Source organism: Habropoda laboriosa, unplaced genomic scaffold (genome assembly GCF_001263275.1).
Source record: "Habropoda laboriosa isolate 0110345459 unplaced genomic scaffold, ASM126327v1 scaffold72, whole genome shotgun sequence".
Lineage (NCBI taxonomy): Eukaryota > Metazoa > Arthropoda > Insecta > Hymenoptera > Apidae > Habropoda > Habropoda laboriosa.
Genome location: NW_017100188.1, coordinates 1,202,565 through 1,219,838, shown reverse-complemented (window position 1 = coordinate 1,219,838; position 17,274 = coordinate 1,202,565).

Below are 17,274 nucleotides of genomic sequence, written 5' to 3'. Positions count from 1 at the left end.
TTTGAGAAGTTAGGATTAGTATACTAGGTGACGTGTACCAAAATATTTTGAAAAAATTGCAATTTGTGGGAATCGCGGAGAAAAGTTTAAGAGTCACTGTTTACTCCTTTTTTGTCTGAGCACGTAATGAAAATTTGAGAAATACGTTTTGTAGATTTATGTCAATTATACACATGCTGAAAATTTAATGGAAATCGGTTAATGCTAATGTGAGCTGCAAACGGTTGAAGATTGTGAAAATCGTACTATTTCACGACTTTCGGCCTATAACTGTAATAAATCTGAAGATTCTTACATCTTTCGATGTCTGTCGCTTGTTTCTGCATCAACCGATATCGATGAAATTTTCAGCATGTGTATAATTGACATAGATCTACAAAAAGTATGTTTTTAATTTTCATTACAAGCTCGGATAAAAAAGTTGTAAACTTTTACAGTTCCCACAAATTGCAATTTTTTCTAAATATTTCGTACACGTCATCTGGTATACTAATCCTTCTAACTTCTCAAGAAAGCTCAAGTCGTTTGATCCAATTTTAAGAATGCTATAATGTTCTAAATAATGTTCGAATATTAGTGAGAATCACTGTATATACACTGCGTGACGTAACTATAAAACCATCTCAATATTTTCAATTTCCATACATTGTGGATAAAATAATAGCAAACGAAGTACGTACTATTGAGAAACAATGTTTCCCCAGATTAGGAAGAATATCTATAAGCCTCGGGGAAAAAACAGTAAGAAGCTGATTTGTTGTTGTTTCATAACTATAGAACTATAACTATAACACATCTAATTACAACAAAAATAAACTTAGGCCACAATAAAACGAAGTTATAACAATAATTAATCTAATTAGTAATGCGTACGTCCTCCTCTATTTTCAATTAACTCAATTATTCGATTGTGTACGAATATATACATACATACATATTATACAATTACACTATTCGCGCATATAATACCGTGAAACTGTAGCTATGCAGCTCGCAGGGACACACTGGTCGTTTCATTTTTCTCCCAAGTTCGGCTGTTCGTTGTGTACTTGAATTCGGTGCCACTACTTCTTGTATACACGGGAATTTGTAAGGAATTAATTAACACGAACGAATAAGCTAAATATGTAAAGTGATTCGAAATCCGCGTATAATCGAAACCGCGTTGTCGAGGGAGCACGGAAATTTTCTACAAGACTACGGTCGCGAGGTATAAGCGTCGATTGTCGAGGCACTCGTTCGGCAGGCTCGTAAACACTGACTGAGGACGTATCGTCCTGCCCGATTTCTGCTCGCTATTTGCGCGCAGTTGTTCTATGAAGCAAACCTCAGGCTTGCCTTAGTTTTTCTGCTACCAAACATAATAAACACGAACCAGGGTCGTTGTACGTACATCGAGCCAAACATAAACCTAGATGTTCTATTGAGAGTGAAGCTATCGCGAGTTGCTCTCGAGAATATTTCTCGCGAGTTGACATTGTGACTGAGAGTGACTCTCCGAGAGCTTCGCTCAACTGTCTGAGAGTTGATGTGTTGCGACTTGCTCTCGAATGGATACAAAATCGTATTGCTGTCGGACAGTTGCTTTGCGAGCAGGAAGCAGTTTCGTATTATTGAGAGAACTCTCGTGAGAGTAAAAAGTGTCGAGAAATGAAATTACCGATTTAACCCCTTAACCTACGATTTCTTTTCTGACTATGCATCTAAGCGTCAGCCATTTGCTGTTTCAGCACTGTATCAAGTAACAAAAACTAATCTGTCACAGATTAAATACATTTAGTAATCCTTAGTCTTACAAATTCAAACGAAAGTTAAGATTACAATGAATTTTTTTTACTAATACAGCTATTTTTCTCACATCTTCACCAGAATCTCGACACGTTGTCATAGGTTAAGGGGTTAATCACTCTTTACGAAGAAAAATCGGCGAAAAAAGATGTACAGAGAACACAAAGTATTGAAAGAAATTTCAGCAAATTTTCACTGCTCTGCAGAAGAAATCCAGGGAAAAATACATAATTTACGGAATCAGCTCTCACCTCGCGCTTATTTCGAAACAAACTGCAGAAAAAGCGAACAGACGGACACAGACGAATCTCAAATGAATACAGTAATTACATTATTCATGCATGTATGTATTACATAATTTATAAATAAATAAATGTAACTTCTTCTAGTTAGCAGAGACACACTGGTCGTTTGATTTTTCTCTCAAGTTCGGCTGTTAGTTATGTATTTGAATTAGATGATGAGTTTCACACGAACGAATTTGCATTCACTCTTTCTCATTTTTCATATTCGCATTGATACCGAAAATTGTAAATGCGTAAATTGATATGAAACGAACGTCGAAATTTTTCAAGAAAAAACAATCGCGTGTAATCGAAACTGCGCTGTTCAAACAAGCAATGTACAAATATTTCAATGCACAGAAATTTTTAGTTAATATTTGCAATCGAGGAGAAGAATAGGAGAAATTAGCAAGTCAAGTAGATTTGGTAATATTTGAACAGTTTAAGTTTCTTTTCTTTTATGTGTGAGACAAAGTTATTGTAATTCTTGAAATAGTATTATCCTTCTTTAACCCTTTCGTGATCAATGACACTCATTTGTCCCACTTGAGTACTCTAACAAAAATTGATCTGAATTTAGTATCCATCGCGACGATTGGCAAACAAATAAAAATTTAAAAAAATATATAATTCGGTCACGAAATGGTTAAACGAGAACTAGAAGAACGTATTAATTTTTAAGTTTCAATATTTGAGGAAAATAATGATCCATCATGTCACTCGAGTGTCACCAAATTAGTAATTTCACCTTTTTCAAGTTATTAAGTGCAGAAATAAATTCGGTGCCTTTTTCACACAATTTTGACGACATTATACACCCAAAACCGGCAGAATTTTTCAGAAAAAGAATTCACTAGGTACCCCATAAATGGAAAAATCGTCATGCAAAATACTCTCCATTATTTTGAAAATTAAAAACGTGTTCGACTTGTCGTAAATAAATATTCAAATTTAGCAACAAAAAAAAAGTTATCTTTCACACCTAATAAATTTCAAAATTACTTCAACTGCAAATATCTTGAGAAACACGTAGAAGGTCTTCGAACGTCCTCGCAACACTGTTACATTTTCCACAGATATCTCTCTTAAATGCCTCAACAAGGTGCTCCATAAATTCAAGTACAATCGGAAAGCAGTAGAAACAGGCGGATCATGAGGGAGTGTAATTCAGACTGGTGCAATTTTTATCGCGAACAAACAGTAGACGTGTAATTTCGAGCTCGTCCCATCGCCTGTGGGATCACCGAAACTTTCCTCAACTGGAACTGCGACAATTTTGTATTCATAGAAACTCGACTGTGCACGCGCGTTTGTGCTCGTTTGTCGATGAAACTTTCGTTTTCCTGGCCGAATTACGGTTAGGTTGGGCGAGAGAGAGAGAACGGTGGTTGTCCATCGACCCCCCTCTCGTAATTTAGAGCTGCTTGAAAAGTTAAGGAGCCACACACGTTCGTACGAGCATTCTACCGCTCTGTTTTCCCCGTCGTGATATTGGAGAAGAGCCTGGAGACGAGGCATAGGAACGGCGGCTTGCTCAAATCGAATCGTATCGCGGAATTTCGCCAAAGTTATGGCTTGGTGCCTCGCGAGTGGTTATCGATATGGCATGTGAGACCGATTGCATGAGTTTCTTGTGGGCCGCCGCGAAGATTGAAATCTATTCGCTGAGATGTACGGAAATAGTGTTGAAATTGAGTATTTTTGTATTTTTTATTATGTGCATATTTCAATCGTTCCAAGAAGTTGAAAATATTTCCATGTACTGTGTCGAGAATTTGTTACTACTTTCTTACTTATTCTAATTGACGATAATTAGTATATTGGTTATTAACATTGTACGACCTAATGAGGTGAAAAATTGCATTCAAATGAAGTTTTTCCAGGGAATTTCGGAATTTTTTTTGATTCTCTCGATTATTAACATATTTGAATACATTAGGTGTAAAAATGAATTCTTTCCTAGTGGATTCACATAACTGATTCAAAGCCACCGAGTTTCTTCGTAGTGGTACTCGCATGCTGCCAAAAGAATGGCAGAAAGTCATCAACAATAATGGAAATAATTCCTATAATTGATCCGTTTCCAGTATTTTAAAATAAAACTTGAATTGTATCCAAAAGTCGGAAGGAATTCATTTCTACGCCTAGTATTCCACATATGTGCCATAATATTTCAATTTCCAATAGAAGTTATAAACAACTTCTAACTAATCTACTGCATACAACAGTCAATTCAATGCGAAATTAATAAATTAAGCTGGTTTATTACGTTAAAACGCACAAAAATTTTACTTAATACAAACTACCATCTATATTGTTATTTAACAAGAAACAGTAATTATTCTATAATTAAAATATGCACTTGAAAATAAAGCAGAAACTTCATTTTACTACCTACATTATTAGTAATATCAGAGCAATTATAGCCTAATTCCATAAATAAAATTACCAGCTCTTTTCGCCTCCATCAAGCGACACAAAAATCTTCGTTACAAACAAAATTTCGAACGTACGAAAAAATCACTGCTGAAAAAGTAAACGTTCAACCAAGAATTTTCAAACTCGAATGCACCGGAGGCCCCATTCGGCTAGCCACACGAGTGATAATCGGTCAGACTGTTGTCAAAGCGTTCCTCCACTACTGGACGTCTCTCTTTGAGAGAAGGAGGCCGAAAAAAAGGTCGCCGTGGGTCGAAGGGTGAATCCACGAGAAGGAGGAAAGGGAAGAAGCAGAGGATATTACGTAGCTGCTCTATCTTTCAGCTCGATTTCTTCCGATATTCCTCTGTCTCGTGAAAACCCCGCTCTGAATGGGTATGAAAATTATTATCGCCGCGGGCCACCAGCATTCTACGGCTGGCGATTATTTATTGACACCCGATAGATAAAGTGGCGGCCGTCGAATTTCTATGAAACCCCGAATCTTTCCAACCGGCCAGAAGGAACGGCGTAACTCATCGAAAGTGTATTTATGCGCTACGAAAACTCCATCGAGATTCACCCCCTCGAAAGTAAAAGCGGCGATCGCGACTCGTTCAAAGAGAACGAGAAAAAAAAAGCTTCAATTTGTGTCTTCGTGATTTTCGTGGAAGAACAAATTTGTGGAATTAATTGAAAAAAAATTAATTGAACAGAAAAGTAAAAAATTTGCAGTTAGGAAAAGTAAGATATACAAATTGCAATTGTCGATGATTGAAATGTATTTCTTTTTTTTTTTTTTGGATTAAAGTGGCAGTATTTCTTTTTTTTTTCTTTTTTGAGAATGAAACTGGTTAGTTTGACGATCCAGCATTTAGATGTTTAACGTATGCGTGCACGTAAGTACCCGCTCGAGATGTGAAAGGTGGAAACGAGGATTTTTTTTCGCGACGAAGGGTGTTTCGTGGAAACTCCGGTGGAATATTTTTCATACGGGGCAAATGGAGCGAAATTTATACGGTTTCGGCGTTAAACAATAAGAACTACCTTGGAAATGTAAATAGATCTTTGAATGGGAGTACAACAATACCCAATTGTATGGTTTATGAATCGCGCCAGCCAGAGGTTCGTTTTTATTTCGAGGAAATTGACGTATAAAATGTGGAATTTAATAAAAGGTCGTTGGAACACAGTGGTAATTGGCGTGGGAGCTTTTTCTTCGAAAATAAGAACAGAATTAGTTCTGCTAGATATATGGATCTTTTAACAAATCTATTGTTCAGTAATAAATACTACCAATTTTATCAACAAATCTATTTAACCATTTTCAACTAAATATTCCGATTCTCGTTGAAAACTTCCAAAGCACTGAAAACAGTTCTCAAGCTTCGCCTGAAAAGCAGGGAACACCAGGAAAAGCAAACCAACCTTGCAACCACTATCTTCCGCATAATTACGATTAGCGTTATGTACTCTTCCATTATTCTCCATGGTCCAGCAGATCCCATCGAAAGTTATCAATCGTGGTTATCTCCGGGAAAACGAGACCGCTAACTCCTATCTTCCTCTCTCTCTCTTTTCTAGGAAAATTATAGGGAACCGCCACGTCCACGCAGTTTCGCTCGTTTAATTTATTTCGTCCCTCGACGTAGCAGCGTGCGATCTAGGGTCCCCAGATAGGGAAAAATATCGATTCGAGTATCGTCATAGCCCTCCTCCGATTTCACTTCGATGGCTCCCGATATTCTCGCGGGATTGCCAGGCGTGTATAGCTCACGCCCCACCTATCGCGGTGAATGCATGCCAGAAAGAGTTGCAGACTGTACCTAGATACCTCTAAGAAAGGAAAAGAGGGAGGAGATGAAGATGGAGGAATGAGCAAAAGACAGCAAAGGGGAGAAATGGAAATATGTGAAGTTTGAAGGAGTTGCGGTCTGATCTATGACAGAGAGAAAGAGAATTAGGGATCAGAGGGGATTAAGAGAGAGCAAGAATTATTACCAAAGGGAGAGACAACGGAAGAATGATAGAGAGCGAGAAAATCAAATGTGTTGTACAAAGGGAGCAAAAGAGGGAAGTGAGAAAGAGGGTAGATGGAGGAGATGAAGAGAGAGCAAAGACACCAACAGAGGAAGAGACGAAAAAATCATAGACACCGTAGAGGGAGAGCAAAAGAATCAAATGTATCACAGAAAGTCAGTGGCGCGTTATCCTGTGGGCAAAAGGGGCAATTGCCCGGGGCCTCCACCAACGAGGGGGACCCCAAACCAATCTTTTATAACCTCATTCACTGTACACGGGGCCCCCAAACTCAAATTTGCCCGGGGCCTCATGAAGTTATAACGCGCCACTGCAGAAAGTTAGCAAGATAGCAAAAGGGAGAAGGAAATCGAGAGAATGCAAGGTACTACGGAGAGTCAAAAGCGAGATAGTGAAATATGCCACAAAAGGGACAGCAAAAAAGCAAAAAAGAGAAAGATACCAAATTGGATAGAGCAAAGGCACCACTAAAAGGAGAGACAAAAGAATCATAGACACCCAACAGAGAGCAACAGAATTAAGCATACCTCAGAATATTAGCAACACGAGATACAAAAGAAAGACAGCAAGAAACACCAAAGTGAGATACAATAAAACGATCCAGAACACCTAAGGTACATCAAGAGAATCCAGGTGTACCTAAAAAATTTAGCAAAACAGCAAACGAGGGAAAAAGAGCAAGAGAGCAAAAGACACAAAGGAGGGTCGAAAACAAGATAGTCAAATAGAACCGAAAAAAAGAAGAAAAGTAAAAGAGAACAGAACAGCGGAAAAATAGCGAGAAACATCAGGGAGAAAGAGGGGACAAGAGAGGGGAAAAAAAAACACTCTGAAGGCAGAAAGAAAGTCAAATATGGTACAGAAAAAAGGAGCGAACAAACGAGAGCTAGATATCAAAAGATATTGCAGAAACGAAGAGAGCAACAAAGCAAAAAGACTGGAAGGGAGAGGGGAGAAAGGGAACGAAGGGCACGTTGAAGCGGGGGAAAATGGAAGAATGCGAGCGAAAGGGTTTGACGTTTCGCGTTTTCCCGCGGGATACCCGTGGCTTTCGTGCCTGGAATCCGCCACGGGCGATCCGCACGGAATGGATATCGTGCACCCTCTGCGGGTTAACCAGATACAGGAGGGAAGAGGGTGGCGAGCAAAGGGGGAGAAGGGGGGATGGAGGAGGGGAAGTTACCAAAAAGCTGCGACAAATTGTCTCCTCGCAAAATGCTTGTCTGGCTGCATCCTACACTATAGCGTACGCGGGAATACACGCGATAAAGGGAGGCTGCGTTGAACATTGAACGACGAGGAACGTCGATGAGGGTAAAAAATATATACAGGGTGTTTCGCGTAAAACAGGTCATCTAGGTGTTTCCCCTATCTGTGAAAATGCGAGAAATATTTCTTGCGTGACTTAAACGGTTTCAAAGGGTGAATAAGATAGAAGAAAATCTCATTCGATGGACAAAATAGCGAGAAATGGAAGGAAATTTCACATTGCACCGTTTTGTTGTCGTTTACACCCAACCCTCCATTTACGCGGATTGACCGTTCCGCGTTGATTTTTTTCACGCGGATAAAAATCGCGTAAATAGAGTCTGCTTGTATGGGGGAAAGAAAACGTGGTAAGAAAAACAGGTATAAGTTGTAAAAACATTTAAATCGCATAGGTTAATAAGAAAAATAATGGTACTTCAGAAAACCAAAGTAGGTTTGATTCGGTGTCAGAATCTGTACTGTACAACTTAAATCGCAGGACAAGAAATTAAAATAAAACCAAAAAAGGTCAGAGTTATGTAATTAGTACGTTCAAGTAAGAATTTGCGTGTCTCTGATATGTAATAAATTCAATGAAAGTTTATAGAAAACCGAACCTATCTGACCGCGTAAAAAAGTACCGCGTAAATGGAGGTATAATTTGCCGCGTATGAAAAGTACCGCGTAAATGGAGGGATGGGTGTATTTTACTTTACCGAGGAAAGTCTATTTCAGAATGACTGAATTGGAGTTCAAACGAACTTAATAACAAATATGTATCTTTACGCTTTGACAATTAAAACAGTGTATGTAGTACTGACACGAGAGACGTGTGTAGTGTGCAGTTGTGAGTAAAATTCAAAGAGTGTTTTTTTTAGAGGGGTTGTCGTATTCCTGTAGAAATTGAAGAGGGTGTGGTTGTAGGAGTGTCTTGACTGTCGATCGTGATTGGTGGAAAATTTACAAATTGCGAAAAGTGGGTGTTCTAGGAAGTGGACACAATGTGGGGATACATTATGGGAACGATGTGTTGGCAAGTGTCGCAGGCAATAAGTCATAAAGCCGATAGATCTGGTGGACATATTTTCTGAAGGATTAGAGAGTTCAAGTCAACTCTTAGGGTGCTGCGACATCGGTTGGCTTTATGGGTTTATTGCTGCTACGTGTCTAATTGCAGGGTTCAGGAATTTGCAGTGTGTCTGGGTGTGCACATGGTGAAACGAAAAACAAATAAATCGAAAATGATAAATGCCGGTTTCTGTACCGACCATACATCTGATTTAAAATTTAAGAATCCAAGATCATTTATTATTACATGTTATTATAAATGCACGGTAATGTTAGCTACAACACGAAATAGAAAGAATTATGTGCGTAAAGAAGAAATTAAAAAATGACATTTCCAAAGAAATTTTTCCTCCGTCTGATACGTCTTTTGAAACTATTCAAATTACGCACGAGATATTTCTCGTATGATCACAAGATAGGGAAGATATTTAGGTGGTCTGTTTTAACGCGAAGCACCCTGCGTACGTGTGTGCATGTTTGTGGGATCGACGTGAGCTTTGAGGAGGCTGGAGAGTTCTTGGAATGGTGTGAGGATGAAAATGAATGGGATGATTGGAGGAGGAGGAAGAGAAAGATTGAAAAGTGAGGATAAGCCCCTGGAGTGTGATTTAATTAAGAGTAGTTTTTTTCTCTACTCGAAATTTCGATTCTTTTCCAAGCCTCAACGTGACTCCTGTTAACCTGCTTCCTAATTATTTAGAAGTAGAACTAACGATTTTGTACCAACGTGTATTTTGCAATAAGGGGTCAAGGAAATTCGTAAAGTTCCTTTCATGCGGTTCTCCTATGGAAATTCTCGATGCTCTTTATTTATACGGGATTTTCGGATCTGGCGGCCAACTGTTTAGTTATTTCGATCCTCTCTACGTTATAAAATTTGATCCGTTTCTCTGCTTTCTAAAAAGTCGCACATAAAGAATGTCCGTGAATTTAAAGCGAATTTTGCGAATATCCACCGAGGCGATATGAAAAATAGTTCCGTTAATATGTTATATATTGTACTTATATATAACGCGAATTGTAGAGAAAAAATATCGAGGTTTCAAGGATTCTAGAAAATACACCGCGGAGTTTTAAAGGGAAAACGTGATATTGGAGAAATGGTAGAAACAACGGAGAAGCATAAGAATGTAGATAAGGGATGGCGAGAGTTCAAAGGGGTAAACTCGATACTCCGCGATACGAGGTCGCGCTCTTTTGCTTTCTCTACTTACGGTCATTCTTTCAGAAATGGTCAGATGGAGGTCAGAAGAATTTTCTTTTAAATCCGGATCGTCCGCTAAAAACCTAGAAAGCTCGTTCTCCTTTGAAAATTTGATAATCCGGCGAAGTTTCCTTCATGCGGAATGTATGCATCTGTGTTTATTTCGCGCGGAACTTCGATGGAATAGAAAAATTCACGAAAACGGTGCATTCTCGTTGTACGTTCGATAAAACAGAAACGAATATTCCAACGAAATTAAACATTTATATATCACGCTGCAGAGTTAAATTAGCATTGTACTGCATAAATTTACATTGCCAAGATAAGAAATTTGTCAAATATATCGCTAATTATGGACGTCACTAAAATTACAAAAAAAAAAAAAATACTTTCCTTTTTCTTAAATTCCTCTTAAATTTGAGGTAATGAAATATTCATTAAAATTGTGTTCGAAGTGTTTAGAAAAATTTCAAATAATCCTTGATTAGCTGATAAATATAATATTATTCTTTTTCACGATTTTTTTTAATATGCAACAAATTATTTAAACAATCCACCGAAACGATCGGGAATAACAATTTAGACTGAAAGCAGGATTAACAATTTACACGACCCACAAGCTGTAAGATAAAAATTCAATTATCGCCCCGAAAATTGGCTGCCTGTTAACAAACACCGACACGCTTCTAAACCAATATATTCCAATTTAATCGGATTATTTAAGAAAAAAGAAACAAAAATCTCCGTTTGTACTATTTATCCGTGCAGTATTTACACTTTTAACGTCGTTGAAGTAGAAAAGCAGCGGGACAGAATGCGCTTGTAATTTTGATAACACGATAGCAATTATGAGGAAAGCTATTTTGCGAATAACGTTTCAGAACAAATATTTTTCATTGCACGCAAAATATTATTCGAGTAAAATACCATGTATGAAATATAAATATCAACCGGCACCATTGTTTTTACAAAACCCTATTGATTGACCTGGTTTTTTGCGGGCAGTAGTACATTGTGTAGACCGTAACATTTTATTTGTACATTTTTCTACTTCAAATTCCTCCAAATTTTTTCGTAAATTCTCTCCTAAATTCAATTCTTTTTTATACGATCAACTAAAGTAATTGATGACGAAACAAAGATATCGTGATTAAAATTACTTAACAGTGAAGAACGTTCTTGTCAGAACAGGAAAGAATCGGAAATTATACGACGTTAGTCGTAATTGTATATACAGGAAAAACCTGTTAACGATTCGCGTCATTTGTCAGGAAAAATAGTGTACTAATAGCATGGTGTCCGTGGACAAACACAACCAGTCCACCGAATTCTTCCCTTTCTCCCTTTTCCCTCGACTTTACATCGACCATCTGTCACTGACCAGAGCTTCGCCACAAAAGGCTACATCCCAAGGACTCGATTTCGCCTCTGCCAGCTTCGACCATTTGTTTCCGTGATTCTTTCTTCTTTCTTTTCCGTGTATATACTCAACTCGGGGCTAGCATCGGAATTAACTGTAAACGATCTCCTCTAATCCACTCCAGCTTTCCAACGGAAGCTCAAATATTAACATTTCTTACTATCCTGGACTATCAAAAAAGCAAATTGAATTTCTACATCGCAGTCTTCAATTGTTATCAACAAAATTATTTTTCAAATTCGTATCATCGTAGTATCAAGCTAAATTCTGTCATTAAGTACTCAAACTTGAAGAAAGGACTGAAAATTTTGAATTTTCCATTTGCTAAGAAAAGAAGCTTCTATAATTTTTAGAAGTTAGGAAGTTAGTACTGTAGCTTCCTGTATTATCGAGAAATATCACAGTCTATAATTAACGAAAAAATAATATATTTAAGGTTTCTTATTTTACACTTTTCAAATTTCCCGCGAAAAGTATTTTCAAAATTCATGTACCTTTCCAGAATTATGTTTCTTCAAGCTAACATTACTCAAAATGACCGAAAACACCTACACTTGTAGAATGAAATTCTACTCGGCACTTTCCAATGTTCAAGTAGAACAATTTAACATTGGACCGCCACGTCAGACGTGAGTGTTCCTCGAAGTGAAACCAAAAGCAAGGAGGGTCCACTGATTTCTCTGAGCTCGGACTGCTCCTTTTTGTCGTCGATTTCATCCACTTTATTCATGTCGTGTGGCCAGTGAACTGACATTCGCACGTGTCGTGAGGACGCGGCCGTTGATTGATCCACGGCCAGGCGTGGAAAATCGAGTCCATTTACTTCTAGGGTCAGCAAAACCTACTCCTCTCGCCCGGCTTGTTTGCTTTTTTCGCCTGGTGGAACTCGATCTCTCCCTGTCTGTAGCGAGATCCTGTTCCTGTCACAAGAAAATTTGCCACGCGACGCGCCCTAACTGACGCTGGAACTGAGACACTACCATTCATCCCGGCCATCCGGGAACTGTCAAATAAATCGAACGCGTTCCATGCCTGGAAATGCTCGAGACGTCTTCGAGAAGCTCTAAGCGTCGATGTGGGATCCTCGAAAGTACGAAGATACGGCTAACTTTTGTTTTGAAATGACAATAATACAGTAAGAAAGAAATATGTCTACCTATATAGTCGATTATATCACTTCTATAATTTCTAAAAAATTTTTTGTGAAAATAAACGTGTGAAAATTATTAACATAATGTGTTACATTTTGTAACATAATTTCCCCGTCTTTTTTATTTTTAATAACATACTAATTGCGAGTTCGAGATTATTATGTTAGAATATTCCATAAAAATTTAATTACAGGTTAAATGGTGTATTTTTAATTTGCTGTAGTAAATGCAAAAAGTGTTAATTGAAAGGAATTGTTCGTAGTTTATGAATATAATAGGCTTCTAACAGTGAGATTCTTTTTAATTAATGAAGACATAGTATTCACAGTGAATTGGAAATTGAGTGGTTCGTCGAATTTTATGAATACGATGATTGTGTAAGACTATAAAAGTGGCAGTCTCCATTATGCAGCTCTTAATCATTCTTTCTTCCTTTCTTAGAATAATTAAGCAAGTTTCAACTGTTTGATTTATGATTCTCCGAGTGGTTCTATTTGCTTGAATTAGGTATTCACTGCTTGATGATGATCTGATATACGGAGGAATGATGAAATATTATTCATGCTCTGCATCTGGTGTTCCCTACGTTCGCAAATTGAAACTGAAGTAATTACGTTTAATTACCTGTACAACTTGTGCACGTAAAAAAAGCATTACAAGATAGAAAAAGTTTAAAATTCAACGAAAACTATTTTCTCCACGAAAAGAATAATGATTAATCTGACAAAATTAATTAACAACACCTCAGAATTAACTCATAATAGCTCGTACATTTATCCCACAATTAACTATTGCAATACTTGTAAACAAATTTAAAAAATTCGTATCACAATTTCTACTTCATCCACTGTCGATATTTCACAGTTTAATGAAAAAAGATGAAATAACCCGTTGCCATACTTGTAAATGTCAAACTTGGAGACGTTTATTAGACTACTGCTCGACTGCCACGATTCAATTCGCCAATCGTTCTGACCGTAAAATCCAGGAAAGGGGTAAAATCAAAGAAAAATCATACAGGATACGTCGAACAGCGTACAAAGGTCGAAGGTTGGCCGAATTATCGAACGATCGATACTTGCTACATAGTGGCGCTATATCCGTGCACACACGTCTTCCAAAGAACGTGCAGGTGCGGACATTAAAGCTTGGATCGATAAAACTGTCACTACTTCCCGTCTAATGATATACCTTCCACCTAAATCTTCCCGCAGTGTTTACTCTTCGGCGTAAAAGATGGAATTGTTGGTTAATGCTTCTGTTTGGACATCAGGCTGAATTCTAAACCTTTATTAATTGGCTTGAAATCGTAATAACACGAAATACTGAAACGGTGAGTCGTAACTTACAACGTGGAATTGCGGTATAGAAACGTAATTTACTTCACTGCCGCGAAATGATAAATTGATTGTGTCGTGTGTACACTGGAGAATTTTATTTACGATATAAATTTGTAATACATTTAAATGGCTCGAAGATACTGTAAATATCGAAAAAAGCTACTATCTTGATGAATAGATTTTAAAGACTGTTTTAATAACTGTGAATTTCGTATAGATTTCGCGAAGTCGATTATTATCGAGTTGTACTACTTGAAAGTTTATCTGCAAGGATTGATTTTCATCTTGTAGATATGGAAATACCGATGAGCTCTGTGAAGAATTGTATATATATTTTGAGAAGCATTTTATCGGTTGTAGGTTTTATGTGGAGTTCGTAGCAGTGTATATTATTGAGCTATTCTACTTCAAAGTTTTGTTCCGAGATTCGGAATGAAAGTATTCGCGTATTTTAGAAATACTAGATACTACATGTGATATTACTAAGCACTGTGTACAATGATGTGTTATTATTAGACATTTTTTTAACAATTATAGATTTTATGTGAAATACAAGTCGTTTATTATTGAGCTACTCTACTTAAAAGAGAAAAAGGGCTGTACAAACTTAACTAAGAGCTTCTCAATGAAAGTATTCTTCTACACATATCAATTTTAACAACCGTAACTGATTTTAATGAAAAATGCGCAAAGAAATTGATTCCGAATACTCAGACTCGTTTATTATCGAGCTGTTCTACTTAAAAACAAGAAGAAGGGCAGAGGAGTTGAACAAAAAATTTGTCAATTAATTTATTCGTACAGTTCAGTCAATGTTAGTATTTAGAAGTGATATTACGTGTAAACAGAAACGATTTCAAAATCGACAACTCATTTATCATTGAGCTGTTCTACTTAAAGCGAAAAAGGAAGGTGCAGAAGTTGAACTAAAAACTTTTCGTTAAAAAATTAGTGGCGGTATTGATGAATAATGTTGTAAGAAGTTCGATTCGCAATTTCTGGACACTAACAAATGTTTCTCACAGAAGATAGTTGGTATTCTCGTGCGTCCTGTGCAGATTCCAGGACAAATTCCCTTGCATTCCAAGATACATTCAATTTATCGGAGACCCAGCGACGTCGTTTGTCATTGTATCGATCGATTTAAAAGGAGCAAGAGCAGGATTAGAATATTCGGTCGATTTAACGCGATGACTATTCGTAAAAACATTCCCCCGACTCGTAGAATTCCTGACGTGAACGTCGACCATAAATCAAACAAATTACACGCATCTTTGAATGCCGGTAATTCGACAAAATAAATATCGCGAATTTAACGCGATTGGTCATCCCTTATGCATCATGCAATGGACGTTTAATCTTTGCATACGAATTGAATTATACTCTGAACGCATTGGAATTAATTCTCTGCTGTAATCTGAAGCTGCTTTAAAAATTGTAATACAGCTGTATAAATCATTCCGTGTGCTGTGCAATTCTCCAGGTACAATATTTTAAAGGGAAAAATCGGCAACTGTTTTAAGTAGTGCACGTAGTGTTCGCGGAAATAAAGAGAAAAGTGTAAAACTGCAAAAATTTCGTTGGCTGAGCACTTCGAAAAAATCCAAACAAGAAATTTGCATACTTAAAAATTCCACAATCTCATTCTCTCAAATTACATTAGTAATTCAGTTCTGAAATATTAATTAAAGAATAATCCAAACATTTCTATTCCTACGAAATAATTTAAAAAGACTCCGATAATTCTGAATTCGCGAAAAATTCCAAAATACGCACAACACTGAACACAGGATAAATTTCCCGGAGAAATTCACTCTCTCCGCCTCCCTAACCAAATTTTCACACACAAGTACAATTGTCATCCCTAGAATCCATCGGCTATTCTGTTTAAACCGGTTCGTACGCGGATCCATTGTTCCACACGCAAACAAAGAAGAAACGAGACGAAACGAAAGTTGCCGGTCGTTTAATGAAACCTTTTAATTCGTCGCAATTCCCAATCGACGTGGAATCTTTCATGCGTCGTTATCGTTCCGCAGAGGTTTAATACAGGGCTGATTCACAGAAAAGCAAGAAAATAGAATGCGATGAAACGAGTAAACGCTGCGCAGAGTCACGCACGCTGAGTGAAGAGGGGCAGAAGCAGGGGGTGGAAAGAGGCGGAGAACGAGAGGGTAGCGGAAACAGGTCGTGCTGGTGGCTTATGAAAAATTGAGAGAAAGCAAATATTCTGCGAGCGTGTACAGACTGGTGAGATGGGCGCAACGAAGGGGTGGTGGAATAAGGGAGACGCTTTCCTCGATAGATTCGTCTTGCGTCCGTGTTTTCATTCATGTTTGTCTGCGTAATAATAGAAAGACTATTTATTTTCATCGTAATATAAGAAATATACCTGACATTTTTTTTATTATTTTTAATACCTCATACAAGGGGACATGCCTCGATGCCATCGATTTTCATGAAACTTTGGTATACAGCAGTTCTGACAAAAATATTCGACATGAATTTTTTTATACTGGCAATCGTCCGCAGTGAAGGGATGAAAATGAGAGACAGTAAATATAATATCTAAAAAGTTATTGGAGATAGAAGACTAGTATAAATTGACGAATTTTGTATTTTTCAACGGCAAATTTCAAAAATAGAGAATAATAAATAATTTTTGCCAAATATGTTTATTTCTCTCATCTTTGAGAACGATTTTCACCCCTTCATTGCGGACTATTGCCGATAAAAAAATGTATAAATAGTTCTTTTAGTACTACCATGTACCAAAGTTTCATCAATATCGGTTATTATCACTTAGAGATGTTCCTTTGTTTGTACCGTTTAATTAAATTCTCGAATATTAGTGGCCCAGAGTCTGGACGAGATGCAACAAAAATTGGTGTATTAGTAACACAGATTAATTCTAATTCTAACTTTAGTCTCAATTTATAAGATCGAGTGTCAGCGAAATTGATATAAAAAAATGGAGATGTAAAAATTGATTAATAGATTGGAAAGAATAAGTACGTAGAGTAAATATGAAAAAGATTTGCAAATGATTCCTTTTGTATTTTGGTATCTATTTTGAGTTTCAGATATGACATTTTTTTATCTCTAAAAAGTTCTTTGACCTGATTAGAAGAACTTCACATTAAGTTAACGAACCTGAAAAGGACAAATATTTGATCAACCTGTCCACATCCTCATTACCACAGCCCAAAATTTTTGCAAACACACTCGAGTATTAAGTCGTTCTTAAAATTCCATGAATTTTTCAAAAGTAGAATTCCGGCGGAATTTTTTTAAACAGAATTTATTATCTAAC